Source organism: Oncorhynchus masou, chromosome 23 (assembly GCF_036934945.1).
Source record: "Oncorhynchus masou masou isolate Uvic2021 chromosome 23, UVic_Omas_1.1, whole genome shotgun sequence".
Taxonomy (NCBI): domain Eukaryota; kingdom Metazoa; phylum Chordata; class Actinopteri; order Salmoniformes; family Salmonidae; genus Oncorhynchus; species Oncorhynchus masou.
Window position 1 is genome coordinate 23853522 of NC_088234.1, and position 23613 is coordinate 23877134.

At 42.7% G+C, this 23613-nt stretch overlaps 1 protein-coding gene across 1 annotated transcript in view; it reads left to right on the forward strand.

Moving 5' to 3' along the window:
* LOC135510606 (receptor-type tyrosine-protein phosphatase delta-like) overlaps positions 1-23613 on the forward strand; it is a 383074-nt gene that overhangs the window by 79958 nt on the left and 279503 nt on the right. The window lies entirely within an intron of this gene.

Below are 23613 nucleotides of genomic sequence, written 5' to 3' on the forward strand. Positions count from 1 at the left end.
TTTTTAATGGCGGATTTGGAGTAGTGACTTCTTCCTTGCTGTGCGGCCTTTCAGGTTATGTCGATATAGTACTCGTTTTACTGTGGATATAGATACGTTTGTACCTGTTTTCTCAAGCATCTTCACAAGGTCCTTTGCTGTTGTTCTGGGATTGATTTGCACTTTTCGCACCCAAGTACGTTAATCTCTAGGAGACAGAACGTGTCTCCTTCTTGAGCTGTATGGCGGCTGCGCGGTCCCATGGTGTTTATACTTGCATACTATTGTTTGTACCGATGAAGGTGGTACCTTCAGGCATTTGGAATTTGCTCCCAAGGATGAACCAAACTTGTGGAGGTATTGGCTCATTTCTTTTGACTTTCCCATGATGTCAAGCAAATAGACACAGTTTGAAGGTAGACCTTGAAATACATACACAGGTACACCCCCAATTGACTCAAATTATGTCAATTAGCCTATCAGAAGCTTCTAAAGCCATGACATAATATTCTGGAATTTGCCAAGCTGTTTAAAGGCACAGTCAACTTAGTGTATGATAACTTCTGAACCACTGGAATTGTGATACAGTGACTTATAAGTGAAATAATCTGTCCGTAAACAATTGTTGGAAAAATGACTTGTGTCATGCACAAAGTAGATGTTCTAACCGACCTGCCAAAACTATAGTTTGTTAACAAGAAATGTGTGGAGTGGTTGAAAAATGAGTTTTAATGACTCCAACCTAAGTGTATGTAAACTTCAGACTTCAACTGTACATTGTTTTGTTGACATGGTCTGTTGTCTTTCAGTGTTAGTTTGAGTCTGCTGCTTCAACTGATAGCAAAGAGACGCCCTAGTCAGATCCCAAATATCACACGCGCACGCACGCACACACACACACACACACACACACACACACACACACACACACACACACACACACACACACACACACACACACACACAGACCTCTGCCCTTAAAGGGGCATCTGAATATTTTGTCTCATCTGAGATTTTTGACTCAGGTCACAAAAATGTTTACCTACCACATTACCTCTTACTTTACAAAGCATTGTCATCCATTTTGTTGTGTTTTTTTATGTGGCGAGAAAATCTGAGTGGCTACCTGACACTGTGGCTGGTAGGCCAACAAGTTAGTTTTAGACCTTGCATATGATGATCACTTTGGTTTTGAACTGTAATGAATTTAGGATGAGTGGCATGTTAACAAGAATGTCCCTGCCGTGAAAATGTTGACATTAGGAGACAACCGAGTAAAGGACTTCAATCGTAATGTGACATAAGATATAACATAGCTTAATGCATTTGTTTTGGATAACTAACACTTGATAGAAAGGTCAGTTAGATCATTTTTACAGTGTTTTCTGTTCATCTTTCATGTATATTTGTCAAATATAGCAATGTTAGATACTGGAATAGAGATAATATATGCATACATGTAGTACATTAGAGCTAGACTTGGGAGCTAATGTGTCAGCCGCTAGACATTCCATCAGATAAAGCCCATCGGCTGGCCTTCGTTGGCCTTCAGGCTGAACATCACACAGCTTTGTCATGTTCTTAAGATGCCAAATAAATCCAATTCCAATGGAATGATCACCCTAATGACAAATCAATGGCTCCTCTTAGTGCTTCAGCTTCCACAGGGCCAATCACACAGATGAATTAATCAGCGGGGCCGAGACAAGGCCCTGGGGTACACCATGTGATCAAACAAGAATGGCTAGAGTGTGTCCAACCAGTCCTCCATTATTACCAGGCTTGTGTGCTTAATGTTAGCTCGGGGGATATGTGTGTGTGTGGAGGACATGGCAGTATTGATCTAATGAAAGTGCTATTTATATTCGCGCAAATCCTCTCAGCCGTGATTAGAAAAGCACTTCACTTGAGGCGGTCGGTCCACTTTGAGCGTGTGGAGTATATGCATTACGTTATCCTTACATGCGTGTGACGTTATCTTGATATGTTGCAGGATTGGACTTTACCCCCGGCTTTAGCTAGTCAGGCTATTGTAATCGAAATGGCATAAATGCTACAGTATCAATGCATAATGCAAATTTTAAATTTTAAATTTGATTGGACAATAACACGTGTAGCTTGTCAGGCAATGTATCCACATGACAATATTTGATTTGATCAGATGTATTGCTACATACAATCTCTCGTGACAGTAAAACAAAAAAAAAACATATTTATTTAACTAGGCAAGTCAGTTAAGAACAAATTCTTATTTACAATAACAGCCTACCTGGGAACAGTGCCTAGCTGGGAACTGCCCTGTTCAGGGGCAGAACGACAGATATTTACCTTGTCAGCTCAGGGATTCGATCCAACCTTTCAGTTACTGGCCCAACACTCTAACCACTAGGCTACCTGCCGCCCCAGTTAACCAAACCTCAACCAACACAGCATGTATACATAACATTGCTTTAAACCTTATGCTCAAACCTCTGCATGTATTTTCTGCATTACACAGTTGTTAACAGTTCAAAGCATCCTGGTTATTAATAATGCCACCTTGTCACTGGCAATGTACTGAGGAACATACACATCCTACTTATAATGTACTGAGGAACATACACATCCTACTTATAATGTACTGAGGAACATACACATCCTACTTATAATGTACAGAGGAACATACACATTCTACTTATAATGTACTGTGGAACACACCTATCCTACTTATAATGTACTGAGGAACATACACATCCTACTTAAAATGTACTGAGGAACATACCACCCTACTTACAATGTACTGAGGAACATACACATTCTATTTATAATGTACTGTGGAACACACCTATAATACTTATAATGTACTGAGGAACATACACATCCTACTTATAATGTACTGTGGAACACACCTATCCTACTTATAATGTACTGAGGAACATACCACCCTACTTACAATGTACTGAGGAACATACACATTCTATTTATAATGTACTGTGGAACACACCTATCCTACTTATAATGTACTGAGGAACATACACATCCTACTTATAATGTACTGTGGAACACACCTATCCTACTTATAATGTACTGAGGAGACATACACACCCTACTTACAATGTACTGAGGAACATACACATCCTACTTATAATGTACTGAGGAACATACACATCCTACTTATAATGTACTGTGGAACACACCTATCCTACTTATAATGTACTGAGGAACATACCACCCTACTTACAATGTACTGAGGAACATACACATTCTATTTATAATGTACTGAGGAACATACACATCCTACTTATAATGTACTGAGGAACATACACATCCTACTTATAATGTACTGTGGAAAGGGTACAAAGGGTATATAACAAAGTATTGAGATAAACTTTTGTTATTGACCATATACTTATTTTCCACCATAATTTGCAAATAAATTCATAAAAAAATCCTACAATGTGATTTTCTGGATTTTTTTTCTCATTTTGTCTGTCATAGTTGAAGTGTACCTATAATACAAATTACAGGCCTCTCATCTTTTTAAGTGGGAGAACTTGCACAATTGGTGGCTGACTAAATACTTTTTTGGCCCACTGTATTGCCCCACTGTATGTATGTTCAACCTAGCAGAAGTAATATGCAGCTATAGGCTGTGACAGACACAAGCTGAAAATATGATATCATTACAATGAACCTCAACTCAACAAATAAAGGTAATTTATTTAAATTAAGGATTCACTCAATCAAAACTGGTGACTCCTAGTTTCTGTGGGTGAGCTGATCTATAAAATTAAAATATATCATTTTTAAAACAATCAAATGAATATTTAATTGAAAGATACCTTATTGTTACGTGTTCAATTTTTGTCTGTGACTTAGCTTACTCAGAAATGCATGGGTTTCTGTCTCTTGTAAAATAGGCACCTTAGTTTCACAAATAATCCCTTCCAGATAGTGGGTATCTGTTAATGATGGGTTTATTCTCTGCCTGCTCCCCTAATGTAGCTCTACTGCCCATAAGCAGACATTGAGTGATTAGCACCCCTTTGCCATTGGCATCATTTGCATTTTAATAGACCATAATTACAACTCTGGGATATTTTTTTGTAGTTTGAAGAAAATTCAAATGACTCTACAACTCCTTGGCCTCCTTACAAGATAGTAGTCCAAGCACAAACTGTAATGACTTCAGTGTTTGATATCTGGGAAGTAACTATAATCCTAAATGACCAGGCAGACAATAGTACCATATCAGTTCATCACAATAGACAGTATGTAAAGCCTTCTTGGCAGTTTAAAGGACACAGATTATAAACCTAGTTCTGGATTAAAAAGCGAGCTCAATGGAGAATCTCCACTGAACATATATATTACATTGTTAATTAACTACATGTATTATCAAATTTAGGCAATTTTATTGACTTCACATTATTGCTGTCTTTAACCTGCCGAGATGTCACTTCTTCCATGGGGTTTAGTTAACCTAGCAACAGAAAGCCCATGTGACCCGGTAAGCAAGAGTGGCAACACAATAATACTCCCCCAGACCTAATCTTTCATTTGAGGATTATCAGATTAGAGTTCCCAGGTTGTTTATAGGCTCATGACTATCAAAAAAGTTGATCAGTCAAGTTTATCTTTACACTTGTCGCGTCGAGGCGGTGCCGGTCATACAGTTGGCTGCAGAGGGAGATAAGACAGGTGCTGAATGGAGTCCGAAAACGAGAACCCGTTCTGCCTTTAACTCAGCCAACACACTTGATCTAGTTTGAGAAATGGATCCCACCAAAAGCTTGACCGGCCTGTCGGATTCTACCGATTCCCCTGACCCTTTGTGTGTGACGGAGTAGAAATTTAGCTCAGTTTAGTCTTGGCCAATACTACGGACGGATAGCTTTGAAAGGAAGTGTTATGTGTGTCAGTCAGTCATAATCCCAATCCAATAGCCCCTTTTGTGTTGATTCTGAGAATTGGATGATATGAGTTTCTGTCTGTCACTCGTATTAACAAAGCAAGTGAACACAGAAGGTCGCTAATTCAGGCTAGCTATTTTGTTTCCTTTTGCAGTGCATGTCTACTTTGTCTCTGAAGGTCACAGCCTTTCAAAATGTTGCTGTGGGAAAGATCTGAGTAACACTGCGAGAGGAGAGATGACTGTCTTTATTAATTGGCCATTATCCGATTTGCATATCAAGGTGCCAATATTTTGACACTGTCTTTGGCCGGCTGTGAAGTTGGATTCTCAATTACAGTACTCGGCCAACACTGTTGCAAAGGCCTAGTAACAAAATTAGCAGTATTTTGAAACATTTTTTACATGTGAAACATTACTGACTGACAATATTACCTTCTCAAATAAAGTCTCTACGTGGTAATTCTTCTCATTGAATAGACTCATAACCCTTAGATTTCATTAGAACCTTGAGGCTTTAGGGAAAGTGTAGAATTGTCTCTCGCCTCCCCCAATGGAAAGCATCAACATACCTGGTGAGGCAAGATGAGTATATTTATGGCCAATGCTATTGTTTGCGCCAACCACATAGGAGATTCATTAAACTCAATCATTGCATGAATGTAAATGGAAGAACCTGGCAGTAATGGTTAACATTCATTTTCCAATTTTTTTTCATTTGGCGCTTCAGTTTTCTCAGAAGTGGGGGACAAACCAAGAAGGCTCTGATTGTGGTGTGAGGCTTGGTGGAATATTTTGGGGAGTACAGGGTGTCCAGCAGCATGTAGTGACTAACTCAGGTAATGTCATTGAACAGGAGCCAACATGCAAGAGGTCATGACACAACAGTATAAAAATATGGATTACTCTCCGTATTTGATTTTGTTGTTGGTGCAGTTCAGCATGTGATAAATAGAATTTGATTTGATATAGATACAGTATATGACAACAGTATTTGCAACAGTACCTCAGGTGTGTGCTTGCCTGGAGCACACACAGCCTTTCCGCCTAACTAGAAAGTTTCAAATGGAAAATGGTAGTTGCAAATATGACGCTAAATTGTATTTTTCACATTTTATGCATTTAACTGTAGCTTTTTTATGGGACCTGTGTCACCAAAGTTGTGTCTGTACCTTCTGTGCAGATTTCCATGGTATTCAGGAACCATTCACCAACCCGTTAGCTGTATGCCATAGTACTTGTGAATCATTCAAATCCCTTCAAATGCAGAGGCATTTCACAGACCGAATGACAGCTGCTCATATCTGGCCAAGCTGTGGCCTTTTCTTTCAAATTAGGGCCAATGACGCTCCGTTTTAAAGAGATAATACGTGTTTTCCCCTTTTCCTCCCTTTCAATCCCATTTTATTTATGTCACATAGCACTGGTTTGTCACTCCCTGCCAAAGTGATTCATTCATCTTATTCTGGCAAATAGCATCGCTTTAAATATTTCTCGTATTTCACGGCAGGAGTTTGATGAGAATAACGCCCAAATCCAATCCAATAGGACTTCTTGCGATTATACTGCAAAGAAAATACAAGAAAAAAAGATAATATTAGGACTGAGCAGTATTTAGCTAAATGTGCATGACTTGCAATTCTAGTATACAATAAACTGCCGGTACAAGTGTGTCAGATTGAAAGAAATGTCGAGAGGGTACCAATAGAAATGGGACTCTCACACAGTATCTGATTGTACATTTACCTCCAGATGGAATCCATCAGGTTGAATTTGCCCGTGTGCCGGAGTGAGACTTATGGATAGTCATGCCCTCTCTGGCCCACAAAATGACCACTCACCATGCTCTTCTTTCAAGTAATTACTTTTGACTTGGACCATTTAGGTTTGCAATTAATCCAAACAGTGTCAAAAATCCAAGGTAGTCGTGCGTATCGTGTTACTCAGATACCAAAGCATGTAATTACTTTTTTGATTAATAGAATAGTCACTGCTCGGAGTTCAGTGATCTAAAATGGAGATGACAATCTGAAGTCTGATGTGTTCTGATGATTAGGGTCAAAACGATAGAGGTAATATAGGACGTAATGACATCTGATGTGACATACTGTATGTGAAATATAATGATTGATTCATTTATATGCTTTCCATATTGACTGATTGTTTGATTGATTTGATATGCATCCCACCACAGATGCAACATATTGAAATAGGTCTGCATTGTACTAGTAGCAGAATAAAATAATCACACAGACACTACAGTACTAAGAGTGGACAAGGTCAAAGTACATTTCATACTTGTAAAATGCGATGTCAACGTCAAACGGAGGCTATATAATATGTTCCTGGCCCCGAGATTCCCAAAGAGCTTACCCTAAGAGCAGACGAAGCCCTTAACGAGGCCTTTTGTCAAATAGCATGGAAAATCAGTTACAATACCCTCAATGACAGAATCCAAGGTCTCGTGCGAACGCTTTGGTATTCGTGGTGAACTTTACTTGACTCGACACATTCGTTTGATCCTTGCTCCCTCCCACGGTGGTACAACGGATTCAAATGTTTGGGTGTCATTACTGAGGGAGAAAAAAATGCATTTTGGCAGTTGAATATATTGCCTTGCGTTAGGTTTTAGGTCTCTCATCTGAGTCCTGTTGACACCACGTAGCTAGTAGGAAATCTATTCAGTCATTTAGATGGAATATGTCTATTGAGTTTGAAGCTCCCACAGGGCTCTTGTCCTAAACCGTAGTCCTCAGATTTAATAAAACAGGCATTGAGTGGCAAGGTTGTCATACTGAAATGCAAATGTCAGAACATCCAGTTCTATGGTTATTTATTAGATTCTACCTGAACTCTGTTCCCAGTATGAGTGTGGGTGGATTGTGAAGTATTTGTTTTATTTTTATAAAGAACTTCTCAATGTTTCTAATATATGTGACTAGTTAATATCCAGCATGACAACAACTTATTTTACCAATCAGTATGAACTATAATCTCTGGTAGCTAGTAAAGATCAACAAAGTTAATCTTCGGTTTTACTTCTTGCCTAGCGCAATTTGAAATGTTTCTTTATAATCAGCTTCTTATTGTACAACCTACTGTATAACTCTGCATCAGTGGAGCCCAAAAATACATTAAAACAAAAGAGAGAGTCTCCTGAATAGATTCCCTATCGCTAGCAGTGCCACAGATGTCTCCCACATGTAGTGGACACCACTCATTTGTGTTTATTTTCTAACTTATTTAATTATTTTCAGGTTGGTAAAGGAAAACAGCTGTTGCCTTAGCCCAACTGCCTGCTAGTTGTGTGTTCCCGTGTCTGTGTTTGACAATACAACATCTCTTGGCACCCTGGACTTGAGCTCAGCATTCGGTACACCGGTTCATATGGGTTTGCAAGGGAGGCTGATGAGGCCTGAGTACCTGGAGATCCCACCGCTGACATCAGTGTGCGGGCTGTCATTGACAGTTAATCCAGTCCTGACACTCTCTCTCTCTTATGCTAGTTCAAGTATGATGGGAAAGAAAGTGTCTGACAATAAATTGACTGACAAATGTACCAAATATGTTGTTACTTATGTGTATCACAAGAGATAAAAGATTCGATGAGTCAATAAATGTGGGGGGCAGTTCAGAGAACATAATAACAGTGGGCAAATCTTGTTTGTGGACATGGCCAACAATGTAAAAGCACTTAAATAGCCCCCCCCCCCCCCCCCCCTTCCTCCAGTGGCTGTGAGCCCACCCCCATAGTCAATTAATTAAATGAGCTGTGTGCCATGAGTAGAGAATCAAGTGCAATGTGTCTGAAACATTTGAAGTGTCACCAGGATAAAGAATGCCGCCAGAGGTTCTAATTCACCAACCTGGACCCCAAATATCCTGTAGCCATCTGTATTCTCAACACGCTCGACACGAGCCTGAGGACGCTGCTGAACACTTATGCGTACCGTCGTCAAAGCTCTTCTTTATTGCTTTTCTTCTTTTCTTGTCTTTCGTCCTCTTCATCCCACTTAACTTAACTATTTTTGGAGCACTTTCTCTCGTGGTTTATGCCCAGCTTTGTAAGATCACAATAGTCCATAAGAGTTTATGTTTTTTGATTCCCACACATTGGTAAGAGGAAAATAGATTGCACATAGACTTGTTTTAGGTAGAGCATATAGATAGATGTGTTTTAGGTAGAGCAGATACACGTGTTTTAGGTAGAGCAGATAGACGTGTTTTAGGTAGAGCTGACATGATTCTAAATGATTGCATTTATACAATGAATGGTTATACAATGAATACCCATCGTTAAGGACATGGATGAGGCAGCTATAGAGTTCTTGTGTGTGTGTGTGTTATTTAAAAAAAGTTGTATTTAATCTTTATTTAACTTGACAAGTCAGTTGAGAAAAACATTCTTATTTACCCCGGCCAAACCCGGACAACGCTGGGCCAATTGTGCGACGCCCTATGGGACTCCCAATCACGGCCGGATGTAATGCAGCATGTGTGTGGGTGTGTGTGTGTGTGTACATGCATGTCTGTGTGTATGCACCTAAATAATAGACTGTCTGTTCAGCATTCTTCAGGATCTATCCTTAATTGCCTGTCGTTGCTCCTGCCTGAACATATTGACAAACATAAATCTCACAATGTCGGATGGCGCACGTCCCCAGATTTCTTTCGTCAGACGTCTCAATGAGGAGCTGGATCCGACATAGGGAGCGGCGTCGCAGGCCAGGAACAGACTGAGCAAACATCCAAGATGGATATGTTGACACTTTGTTCTGCATATCTCTATTTAATGATATTATATTTCATTTCCCTGGCAAAGAAAACACCATTACCCAAAGCAGCCAGTCGTAACGAGCCATTCTGCAACAGACTCTAGCCTCCTTGGTGGTATAGTAATTGAATTACCCTGCATATGACACAACGTTTAAAAGGGTTTTTGTTTGTTTCCTCATATGCCCCACTGTTGAAAATATTTGAATTTGCTATCCCTTCGTGATGATCCTAGACAACTGATTGGAATCGACATGCATAATAATCTATGTTTTCACCAACGACAGTATGCGAATATACTGCTCTTGGTGATTTATTGGAGGAGGTATCGACATGGGAGGACGAATTGTTTGGAGAAGGACCCTGGGATCAGCCTGGAGAATATCGCCGCCCCAAAGAAGAACTGGAGGTGGCGAGAGCTGAGAGGCTTTGGTATGGGGAGAAGCAACTGCAGCAGCAGGAGCAACAATATCGGGACTACACTACTTGGGAGGAAATAGACAGGTGGGCGGTCGACCCAGGGAGAGTGCCGGAGCCCGCCTGGGATTCACTGGAGCAGTGCGAAGAAGGTTATAGGAGAATGGAGATGGCGAAGCAAGCACGGCGGCGCGGAAGGAAGCCTGAGAGTCAGCCCCAAACATTTATTGGGAGGGGGCTCACAGGGAGTATGGCTACGCCAGGTAAGAGACCTGCGCAAACTTCCTGTGCTTACCGGGGGGCTAAAGAGACCGGGCAGGCACCGTGTTATGCTGTGGAGCGCACAGTGTCTCCAGTGCGGGTGCATAGCCCGGTGCGGTATATACCAGCTCCTCGTATTGGCCGGGCTAGAGTGGGCATCGAGCCAGGTAAAGTTGGGCAGGCTCGGTGCTCAAGAGCTCCAGTGTGCCTGCACGGTCCGGTCTACCCAGTACCACCTCCACACCCCAGCCCTCCGGTGGCAGCTCCCCGCACCAGGCTTCCTGTGCGTGTCCTTGGCCCAGTACCACCAGTGCCAGCATCAGACCTACTGTGCGCCTCGCCTCTCCTGCGCTGCCAGAGCCTCCCACCTGTTCAGCGCTACCGGAGCCTTTCTCCTCTCCAGCACTGCCGGAGTCTCCCGCCTGTTTAGCGCAGCCAGAGCCTTCCTCCTCTCCTGCGCTGCCGGAGCCTCCCGCCTGTTCAGCGCTGTCGGAGCCTTTCTCCTATCCTGTGCTGCTGGAGTCTCCCGCCTGTTTAGCGCAGCCCAAGCTGTCAGTCTGCATGGAGCAGCCAGAGCTGTCAGTCTGCATGGAGCAGCCAGAGCTGTCAGTCTACATGGAACAGCCAGAGCTGTCAGTCTACACGGAGCAGCCGGAGCTGCCAGTCTGCATGGAGCTGTCAGTCTGCAAGGAGCTGTCAGTCTGCAAGGAGCTGTCAGTCTGCAAGGAGCTGTCAGTCTGCATGGAGCTGCCAGTCTGCATGGAGCAGCCAGAGCTGCCAGTCTGCAAGAAGCCGCCAGAGCTGTCAGTCTACATGGAGCAGCCAGAGCCGCCAGTCAGCATGGAGCAGCCAGATCTGCCAGTCAGCCAGACTCTTCCAGATCTGCCAGTCAGCCAGGATCTGCCAGAACTGTCAACCAACCAGGATCTGCCGGATCCAAATACCTGGCTGAGCTTCCTCTCAGTGCTGTGCTTCCTCTCAGTGCTGGGCTTCCTCTCAGTCCCGAGCTTCCCCTCAGTGCTGAGCTGCCCCTGTCCAAAGCTGCCCCCCTGTCCCGAGCTGCCCCTCTGTCCCGAGCTGCCCCTCTGTCCCGAGCTGACCCTCAGTCCAGTGGGGTTTTGGGTGAGGACTACTAGGCCATGGTCGGCGGCGAAGGAGGACTATCCTAGGATGCGAGGAGGGGGGACTAAGACATTTATAGAGTGGGTTCCACGTCCCGCGCCGGAGCCGGAGCCGCCACCATGGACAGACGCCCACCCGGACCCTCCCTATTGTTTTGATGTGCGTCCAGGAGTCCGCACCTTAGGGGGGTTCTGTCACGCCCTGGTCGAAATATATTATGTTTATTCTTCATTTATTCGGTCAGGCCAGGGTGTGACATGGGTTATTGTGGTGTGTTTTTGTCTTGGGGTTTTGTGGGATGTCTAGCGTTAGTTTATGGCTGCCTGAGGCGGTTCTTAATCAGAGTCAGGTGATTATCGTTGTCTCTGATTGGGAGCCATATTCTTTGTGTGTTTCGTGGGTGATTGTCCTTAGTGTCCTTGTTCCTGTCTCTATGTTAGTTTACACTTGTATAGGCTGTTTCGGTTTTCGTTACGTTCATTACTACATTTCAGGTAGCCTTCCACAAGCTTCCCACAATAAGTTGGGTGAATTTCGGCCCATTTCTCCTGACAGTGCTGGTGTAACTGAGTCAGGTTTGTAGGCCTCCTTGATCGCACACACTTTTTCAGTGCTGCCCACAAATGTTCTATGGGATTGAGGCCAGGGCTTTGTGATGGCCACTCCAATATCTTGACTTTGTTGTCCTTAAGCCATTTTGCCACAATTTTGGAAGTATGCTTGGAGTCATTGTCCATTTGGAAGACCCATTTGCTACCAAGCTTTAACTTCCTGACTGATGTCTTGAGATGTTGCTTCAATATATCCACGGAATTTTCCCTCCACATGATGCCATCTATTTTGTGAAGTGCACCAGTCCTTCCTGCAGCAAAGCATCCCCACAATATGATGCTGCCACCCCCATGCTTCACGGTTGGGATGGTGTTCTTCGGCTTGCAAGCCTCCCCCTTTTTCCTCCAAACATAATAATGGTCATTATTGCCAAACAGTTCTATTTTTGTTTCATCGGACCAGAGGACATTTCTCCAAAAAGTATGATCTTTGTCCCCATGTGCAGTTGCAAACCGTAGTCTGGCTTTTTTATGGTGGTTTTGGAGCAGTGTCTTCTTCCTTGCTGAGCAGCCTTTCAGGTTATGGCCATATAGGACTTGTTTTACTGTGGATATAGATAATTTTGTACCTGTTTCCTCCAGCATCTTCACAAGGGCCTTTGCTGTTGTTCTGGGATTGATTTGCACTTTTCACACAAAAGTACGTTAATCTCTAGGAGACAGAACGCGTCTCCTTCTTGAGCGGTATGACGGCTGCGTGGTCCCATGGTGTATATACTTGGGTACTGTTATTTGTACAGATGAACGTGGTACCTTCAGGGATTTGGAAATTGCTTCCAAGGATAAACCAGACTTGTTGAGGTCTGCAATTTTTTTTCTGAGGTCATTGCTGATTTCCCCATGATGTCAAGCAACGAGGCAGTGAGTTTGATGGTAGGCATTGAAATACATCCACAGGTGCACCTCCAATTGACTCAAATTAGGTCAATTAGCCTATCAGAAGCTTCTAAAGCCATGACATAATTTTCAGAAATTGTCCAAGCTGTTTAAAGACACAGTTAACTTACTGTATGTAACTTCTGACCCACTGGAATTGCAATACAGTGATTTATAAGTGAAATAATCTGTCTGTAAACAATTGTTGGAAAAATTACTTGTGTCGTGCACAAAGTATATGTCCTAATCGACTTGCCAAAACTATAGTTTCTTAACAAGAAATGTGTGGAGTGGTTGAAAAACGAGATTTAATGACTCCAACCTAAGTGTATATAAACTTCCGATTTAAACTGTAAATCCATCTTTAAACTCAGTTTTAAAGCATTGAAACCATCGGATACACTCAATAGTCTGTGTACAGTTGTTGACCATCCCAATTCTTATGCCACATAATGAAAGCGGTTATCATTTTAATAGAAGGATGGGCAGGTTGAAGAAGGGACAAAGAGGTCAACAGAACTGGATTGAGTGGCCCCTCGGGGCCTGACACAAGGCAGTTGAAAACGCCTCTCAGCTAGCGCTTGACCCAGTAGTGGACATGTCCAATCAGATTAGGGGCCTTTGGAAAATTGGACTGTATGCGACTGTGTGCGTTCGGTCAATCAAACAGCCCACAATATTTCACCTCAATAACATTAGTTCACTGACCAAAACACCCAAGGGTCATAATGTGTCCCTATTTGATTAAAGGTTTTACATAGTTGCAGGGCCTTACATAAAGACCTCACTTCATAAGACATATATAACACATCTGTAAGCATGGTAAAAGCACTCAGGGCTGTGCATTCTGTGGATGTTAGCTTGATGCTTGGTGTCATTTAAAAAAGTAACTGGGTTAGCCGCAATTTGCAGGGTTCTCTTCGCAAAGATCAAAAGCCTTTTAAATGATTAGTCTGTTCCGCCTTCAAAAAAATATATTTCAGTCTACCATATTCTAGCTTGTGAACATTATATCGGTCGACTATGACAGTGACAGGAAATGAGAACTATTCATTTGTCATTCTTTGTTGACATTGCAGCGTCTGGCTATAAGAAACTAGTTGACTCTTGACTTGCCTTGAGGGACGTCGGGGTCTATCTCTTGATACCTGATAAATATATCACTCAATGCAAGACATCTGTTGAATTTGAAGCTTGTGAAATTGAAACTTTCTTCATCATACAGCTCCTTGGCCCCAACCATCTCAAAATGTCATCTGCCTCTAATTCATATTGAGTGTTTAAGACATCTACTCTTCTGCCCTCTCAGTGTCCTCCTCACACACAGAGGCTGTAGCCATACACTCATTTCACTAGCTCCTGCCAAAGAAAGTGGTTGAAGAGCACTGTATCGCAATGCTCTCAATGCCCACTTAAAGAAGCCTAACTGAAATGTTCACTGACATTTCTAGGGCGCTGGCAACTTGCGGGGAAAAAAGATCAGACGGTCGCGAGACTCACTAGACTCGCCATCCTCATCGCGTATGATATAGAGACAAAGTGGTTGCCTTACGCTACCGGACGCACCAAGCATTTGACCAAAGAGACTTTGACAGCTATATTTCCCATTGACAATGGAGCGTGTATGCATTAAACTCCTGCACTGAGAGAAATGGAAAAGGCCCCCCGGGTAGAGGCTGCATGCTGGAACATGTGGAGAGAAAAAAGGCACTTCATATATCAACTGTCAGATGCTTTGGAGATGCTTCTTTTGGCCCCGGCAGTGGCATTAGGGTGAAATCCGCATGAAAACCGGCATTAGTACACTCTGTGTAAGCAAAGCAGGCATTTTGATTGTATGTCGTGTATAGCTTACTGTAGCTAGATGAGAAAATGGCTAATATTGCAGGTCTATGGTTGTCATACAGGTCATGAAATTATTATGGATACGTTATACAGTGAAAGTGGCTGAGTTGGGTTTTATTAGGTGTGTCTGGTAGTAGGAGCAACATAGAGAGCATCCAAAGATAGCTAGTGTTAAGGTTCAGTATTTGTACCACACTCCCACTCTCTCACTAGCACCATGGGCCCCATAGCTCAACTACTGCCAAGCTACAGTCACCCAGGGAGTCCAGTGCTTATTTCCTCTGCCCTCTACTTCACCATATGCAGCACGAGGGTCACAGGGACACTTTTTTTCACTGGTGCGTGTGTGTGTGTGCGTGTGCATGCATGTGTGGATTTGGCACAAGGAGAATTTTGCTGACATTACATTTTAGCGATAGCCAAGAATACTTGTTCGAGGGACCCCTTGATGCCAATTTAGAAGCTGAAATCAGTCCATAATATATTCACACTCTTCCCTCCTTGATTTAAGTTGGCAAAAGGTGATGATTCTTTCACAAGGCTTGCCCAGGAATTCCATATTTCCATATTCATAATTTGAAAGTCAGACAAGACACTGGAATGCCAAACATCCCCATTCACTTTCTACTCTCAGGCTCTTCTATAGTAAATGTGAATGAAATCCATCATGACAAATGTAAATGCCAGGGGTCAGAGACAGTGTGCGGAGGGAGATGATTAAGTGGCCTTTCAGTGCTTACTTACTGATCCGGGGTCAGCTTGTCGGGGCCACGGCGCGACACCATAACAACCACTTGTTTAATCACCTTATTAATTTGCCCATCAGATCCGTAACGACACCGCCAGTAGCCGATTAATCTCCTAATTTGATTTAGCCGGCCTCAATTCATCATAAGCGACTGCTTCCATACGCAATCAATACAGTCCCCTTAGCACCTCTGGAATTCCTCAAAAGATTTGCAGCAGTGAGGGTGTCAAGAGAGTCATGGCAGAGAAAATGTCTGCCCAGGCCAAAGGGCCGAACACCAATCACCATGCTGTATGTACTATGTATAGATCAGCAGGGCACACTCTGAAAACAATAGTTAGAACGTCCCCGGGACGTCACAAAATGGTCGCCTAAAGTCGTCATAATGTTGTGTCATGGTCCCCTGAAGGTTTTTTCTAGTTCCCAGTTGGACCCAGGAATGTCCCCAAGTACGTCTTTAAGACTTTCATGGGACGTTGTGTCATGGACGTCTCCAAAGACTTTTTCAGGTCTTTCTTGGGATGTTGTGTCATGGTCCCTGGAGTTCCCCTGAACGTTTTTGGGACGTTGCGTCCTGGTCCTCTGAGTTTTTTTTCTCTAGTTCTCGGTTCGTCACAGGGACATCACCTGATGGATGCAAAGAAACCCCCCCCCCCAAAAAAAAAATGTTTTACCCAGGGCACGCGCACCCTAGTTTCATAACACATCACCGATTGGTGAACCGCTGATTCACTCCCAGCTCTTTGTCAATGCTAGGGACACCCACACACAGTGCTTTTACCATACAGTGTTTTCAACTTACAGTACATATTTGAAACACTTTGAAATACATGATTACATTCTGTATGTTTATTCATTCAGTAATGTCATTACCTGTGATTTTAACTCACAACCGTCACAACCGGTTCACGACATTCTGATCTTCCTGCTATGCCACCATGTCTATATCAATGACTGATTTCTCCTGAAGGCCTATTCCTACACCCTCAGCTGTTAAAAATACTGAAGACAAATTATTATATTTGGAGTAATGTTAAAACAGAATAATATGCCTCACCAACATTAGACAACTATGTTGAAAACCACAGCAGGCTGCTGAAGGGAGAATGGCTCATAATAATGGCCTGAACAGAGCAAATGGAATGGCATCAAACCCCTGGAAACCATGTGTTTCATGTATTTGATACCATTCCACTTATAGCTCCCCAGTCATTACCAGGAGCCGGTTCTACCCAATTAAGATGCCAACAACCTCCTGTATTGAAAACCCAATCTCAATTTGATGAAATAAGTAAACTAAATCAATGAGAGAATAGTCAAATTAGCTGATAACTACACTGAACAAAAATGTAAACGCAACATGCAACAATTTCAAGTATTTTACTGAGTAACAGTTCATAGAAACAGATCAGTCAATTGAAATAAATGTATTAGGCCCTAATCTATGGATTTCACCTGACTGGGAATACAGATATACATCTGTTGGTCACAGATACTGTACCTTAAAAATAAGTTAGAGGAGTGGATCAAAACATCTGTGATTGTGGCCTGTGGAATGTTGTTTCACTCCTCTTCAATGGCTGTGTGAAGTTGCTGGATATTGGCAGGAACTGGAACACACTGTCGTAAACGTCATTCCAGAGCATCCCAAACATGCTAAATTAGTGACATGTCTGGTGAATTCTGGGACATTTTCAGCTTCCAGGAATTGTGCACAGGTCCTTGCGACCTTGGACCGTGCATTATCATGCTGAAACATGAGGTGATGGTGGCTTATGAATGGCACGACAATGGGCCTCAGGATCTCATCACTCTCAGTGCATTCAAATTGCCATTGATAAAATGCAATTGTGTTCGTTGCCCGAAGCTTGTGCCTGTCCATGCCACCTTTGGGCACTCTGTTCACAACGTTGACATAATGCCGTCTGCCAATGTTGACATACACACTGTCTGCCATCTGCCCGGTACAGTTGAAACCAGGATTCATCCGTGAAGAGCACACTTCTCCAGCGTCCCAGTGGTCATCAAAGGTAGGCATTTGCTCACTGAAGTCGGTTATGATGCCGAACTGCATTCAGGTCAAGACCATTGTGAGGACAACGAGCATGCAGATGAGCTTCACTTAGAAGGTTTCTGACAGTATGTGCAGAGATCATTCGGTTGTGCAAACCCACAGTATCATCAGCTGTCCGGTGTGGCTGGTCTCAGACGTTGTGGACATCATGTGCTGGCATGGTTACACGTGGTCTGCGGTTATGATGCCGGTTGGACATACCCTATTGCCAAATTAGCTAAAATGACATTGGAGGTGGATTATGGTAGAGACATTAACATGCAATTCTCTGGCAACAGCTCCGGTGGACTTTCCCGCAGTTTAGCATGCCAATTGCGCTCTCTCTCAAAACAATTTATTTTTGTGGCAAAACTGCACATTTTAGAGTGGCCTTTTATTGTCCCCAGCACAAGGTGCATGAAACATGGGACCAACTCTTTACATGTTGTGTTTATATTTTTGTTCAGTATAAATAGAAGTGCAGATGGCAGTGTTTTGCTAAGTGCAGAGATGTATTGTAGGTAATGAATGTGTAAGGACTTTTGAAATCTGACAAATTTTGTGGCACTGCACCATAAAAATCGAGAGGTTGTGAGTTCATATCCCAGGTGGGTTCATATTGAAAAGTTAGTACTAAGTGATCATGTCAAATGTAAGATTATTTTTGTCATTGATGAAAGATTTTTAGACTATTTTAGCTGAACAGCGTACCACTTTCCTTAAAACCCCCACACCATTGCATTACTTATAAGGGTTTGAGACACCTGCGACCATCACATGATGGTTTGGGACACCATGGGAACAACTTCCAAAGAATGTCCTAAAATCATCCTCGGGGACGTCCCCAGTACAAACCGGGAACTAGACAAAATCTCTAGGGGACCATGACTCAATGTCCCAAGAAGATTCAGGGGACCTTCAGGGGACAATGACACAACGTCCAATGTTCTAAAACATCCCCGGGACAAACCGGGAACATCAAAAAGGTCCCCTAGAGAACGTCCCCTCGGGACCATCACGCATTGTCCTAAAGATTAGTAACATGAATGTCCTGAGAATGTCTTAAAAAGGTCCTGACATGATCCTCAGTGACATACTGGGAACATACAGGGAACTAGCTAAAGGTCTCCCAGAGAGCAACATTAGAATGTTCTCAGAACGTCAGTGGGATAACGTCTAGCCAAAACTCTTAAGGGACCTAATAGGAACGCCAAATGTCCTCAGGACCTCCCCTGTTTGCTGGGCACTGCCTTTGTGGCATTTTATATTATAACCCCCTTCGTACGGAAAAGCCAATACCATTGTGTAGTTCTCTCATCCACTGCATTTGCATTTCCCAACCATGTGTCTATTACTTTAGTTTGCCAGCCCTCGTTATTTCGCCACATTGGAGAGTTAATCATTGTAGGCACATGGCCTGTTTATTTATGAGTGGTTGCCTATTCCATCCCAGCAGTGTATGTTAAACACCCTCCAACAATGTGGCTCTCCAAGTCCATTATCCTTTTCTGCAGAATTCCTCCTGATAAATGTTTGACTATTCCCTCTCTGGCAAAGGCTGCAAATGCATAAGCATAGATTTTTGAAAGATGGGGGCGGCTGTTTTTTCTCTCGGATACATGTCTTCCTTCAACAGCACCTTGGTTTAAGACATCGGGCTGTCTCTAAGAGTTCTACAGACATCAGAATATAAATGCCATCACACTGAAAAGTGTGGCGCAGAGAACACGAGGCTAAAGACAAAGATATCCTATAGACAATAACAGGGATGATTGGAGAGGGGAGCATTACAAAAGACTCCAGTAGTTTGGGTCCGCCATTTTATTTGCGAAGGTATTTCCCCCCCTTTTTTTCCTGTTTGCGTTTGCCGGATCGGGCCACCTTCTCCAGTGGACCGAGTCAGAATCCTCCCCACTCTCGCCGTAGGGAAAAAGCGGCATCGCTGCTCACTCGAGGGGAAAGGGAACAGCTGTGCGCCTGACAGCTGGAGCAGTCATGACATCCCGTCACTGAATATCAGGCATGGCCTCGGACGCCTCGCCACCATCAACGGCGTAGGGGTCCTTTCACAACCTGGCTGAGACACAAGTTTTAGCCTCCAACTGAGAGCTGAAATAGCAGATTTACATTTTTTTGTCGCTTTCATAGCGATAATGCGAGGGGTAATGAGTTTCCCCACGGTCCGTGGCCCATATAATAGTCCCCCATTTGCCTTCCCATACAAGTCCAAAGCAAATTAGATAATGTTATGTTCATGAAATATGAGTGGTGATAAAAGCTAGAGACCACTGTTTGTCTTTGGTGATTCATTTACCCGCCGTACATCTTGATTTTATAGCTGGCATAATTTCTGTTAGCCTGAGTTGAGTGTTTGATAGATTATTCACTGCAGGTGTGTGTATCACCCAGAAAGAGCTATACATCTCACTGATATTTTAAATAAATCATAACTTCAGATATTTGAACTTTTATGTGATATCTTGTGCTAGTTGCAATCTTTAGTGCTACATGTTTCAGAGGCTTCGATGAACACAAAACTGCCCATATTACTCTGTCCCCATACTTCTTTATCATCTGAACTACTGTTTTTTTTCCAGACAAGTCTCACATTGTAAACATTACAAATTGCAATTAGAAATATGGGTTTTGGTGAGGACCGATTGCTTATGTGAAAGAAGAAAAAAAAAAAAAAAACAATTTCAGTATGCTATGCAAATGAGCATAATCACCTTTAGCACCAGACCCTATTTTAATTGCACTTTAATTTCCTGAATAAATGCCTCTATTCAGATGAGTGGCTGCAGCGTGCCCCTGTAGAGTAGGATATGTGGGAGCACTATAGGTACAGATAATTACAAGGTTTTCATGGATCTTAATTATATGAGGTATCCAACTCCCAGGATTATAAAATACACTTTCATAGAGCGACGGATTATTCCATAGGTGTGACGGGTGGATGGTGGCAATGCACAAGAGTAAAGGAAGCGTAGGACAGTTTAGAATAGGGCTTGAGAGGTTTACTTGGTCTGAAAGGGAAGAAGCTGCAGTTTCTCCATCAGACATCTTGATTGGACATAAAGTGTTGCATAAATGTTAAGCATAGCCCCTATTGAAAATGTTTCCCATTCCCTGTCTAGTTCATTTTATGATTACATACTGCTTATCATGGTGCCACAGACATGGTTATGAGCATGAATACTTCACGGAAGCCCAAAATCATTGGTTAGCAGAAACATGACGTTGTTTTAGTTAATTAACACTAACTGTTGAAGTCAACAACACATGTTTTCTACGATGACAGTAAATCCATTAAAAAGGTCTTAACTTTAGTTGCGTTAGACGTCAGCACGTATCCACCAAGAGTTCACATCATCCCATTTCCCTTTTAAGTCGTCCATATGACACAATTAAAGTTGTTCTAAGCCCACATTAAATGTTTTACATGCTCTATGTTTCCATGATGTCAATGGGACACATTTCCTGTTGGGGAGGACATTTGAAATTGTATAATTGTTCTACATCTCGAGGAACCAGTGAGGTTGAAGACATGAGTTGAGACTAAGGCGATGAATAGACTTTTCTCCGCCGGGCTGAAGATTGAGCGGTGTTCTCAACATCGGAGCAGCGTATGCTTGGGTAGCAGCTTGCTTCGGTCTCAGATGTTCCTTAACAGTTGATTTCATCAAGTTGCGCTTCTTGTTTTGCCGCTTTGGTTGTGCTAATTATTTCTCGGCTCGTTCCGCCCGGGTGATTCACCATTCGGACTTGATAGAGCTTTGGGCCACGGTTTGCAGCCCAGCTGTGTAACACACCGATTCCTGAACGCCATTAGATGTTGTGAAATTGGGAGCGAAAGCCCAGATGAGAGTCCTCCCCCCACTACACACACATGTGTTTTGCCAAATAAGCTTTTTGCTGAGGAAAATTCCCTGGGAGTTCCAGTCACACTGCTAAAATGTTGGTGCATTAGTGGTTTCCTTACCTGGTAAATAATATCTGAAAAACATCTTCCATTGTACCTGATTAGCATTCCATAAACAAGACCAGTGTCTCCACTGTGTTTCAAAATTCTTCCTATACTTCTATTTAGTCCGCAAAACACAATCCATGCCAATAGTTATAGTAGTAGACAACAGTCTAATACCAATATGGATCCCAGAACACAACACAACGGGAAAGATCAGTGCATTTGTATTGCCTGTCACAGTGAATTTATCTAACCCACTTTTCTTCCCTTTTTTTCTATATTACGGATATCCACTGCTTGCCATTGTTGTTCTATGTAACGTGAAATTGGTGTGAGCTTTCAGAAAATACAGTACTGGAGCAGTATAACAACGTTATATTCCTGTAACATTTGCTTCCTGTTTTTCTCAGAATTGTGTGAGTTTGCCCATTTCTGTCAGAGATGTCAGTCAGAAACTCCTGGGGGAATTTGTCAGTGCTCTGATATTTTGATATGTTTGTCTCAAACCACCAGCATTTTTCCAAGCCCTTGAGCAAAGATAACACTTTGGGAACACCAATGAATCTGAGCACATATATATTTTACTTTATTTTCCAGAGAATAAAAAGAGCTGGCTGTTTCATAATTCCAGAGTTGCCTATTGAGGTTAAAAGAGTTTTGCGCTTGACTGGGCACATTTGCATGTTTGCCTCACTCTGGACCAGTGGAGAATGAGGGTTATATCTCCTGTGATGTGCAGCAGTGAGAATGTGCAGCAGTATTCACTGAACCTGAGGTCCTCCACTGATCTTAGTATGAACCTATTCCACAACAGCAGGATGAGTCTACTCACTCAAAACCCTACACATGCAAAAACAGAACGTCTCACACATGAACCAGCACAAGTGTATTATACACACGCGCACACAGGCACTCGTGCACACACACACACACACACACACACACACACACACACACACACACACACACACACACACACACACACACACACACACACACACACACACACACACACACACACACACACACACACACACACACACATACACACACACGTTCTGTATCTAGTAGAATCATACATGCAACTTGTATCAATCATAATTCATGATCATCCCTCAACATATACATTGTCGGGACCAATTAGAATGTTTATCTAAAGAGAGTGCATGTGGTCATCCAGCATATTCCATTCTTGTTTGTGTTTGATTCCGTTTCCTATTGTACACTTTGTATTTGCATTCATGCTGGTAGGGTCTTGCCACTGCTCTTTCCATTCACCAATTAACATGCACGATCAGTACCACACAACTTTGAGAAAAACAGCCACCAGAGGCATGCACATTACCCCAAAGGACCGTGCCCTCATTTGTTATTCCTGAGCTAGTCTCCCAATCCACGCTGGCAAGGTGAAATCTTCTTGGTATTTCTCCTGTTTACATATTAACAAATGCATAACTTTCCCCATGGCCCCAGTGCAGCCTTCTAAATGGTCAAAATGGTGTAACCAAGTGTGACGCATGGTGAGTAAAGGGCACCTGAAGCTGGAGTGTACCTCTGGATGATCCATGATGATTCATGAACACACAGTATAATTACTGCTCCCGGCTGAATGAGCCATGAGCCAACAGAGACCTACTGACCTTGGAGAGTGGTAGCAAGTCAAGAGAAAGGCCAGTGTCGAGCTGTGACATGTTTTGCCATTGAGGAGTGGACCCAAAAGCTCTAAAAAGGGCATTATATGCCAGCTAATTTCACCCCCATTCAATGGCAATGTACAGCACTGCACACAAAATTACCTCAAGGCACAACAATAACTATTGTTAGATAACCTGTACGTGGATTCATGAAGGAGGCCATAATCCCAGTTGAATGATTGGCAGTGCTGTGGAACTTACATCCCCTGGGCCTGCATCACATTATTGAAAAAGGTTCGGTATCCATACTTGTCTATTGTCTTCAAAATTCATAGTTTGGATTTATTATTCAATATGGCTAAATAGGGAAACAATTTCCCAAACAATTTTTCCCAAACAATATAGAAACAGTATTTTCCTATGGCAAAGCAACTCG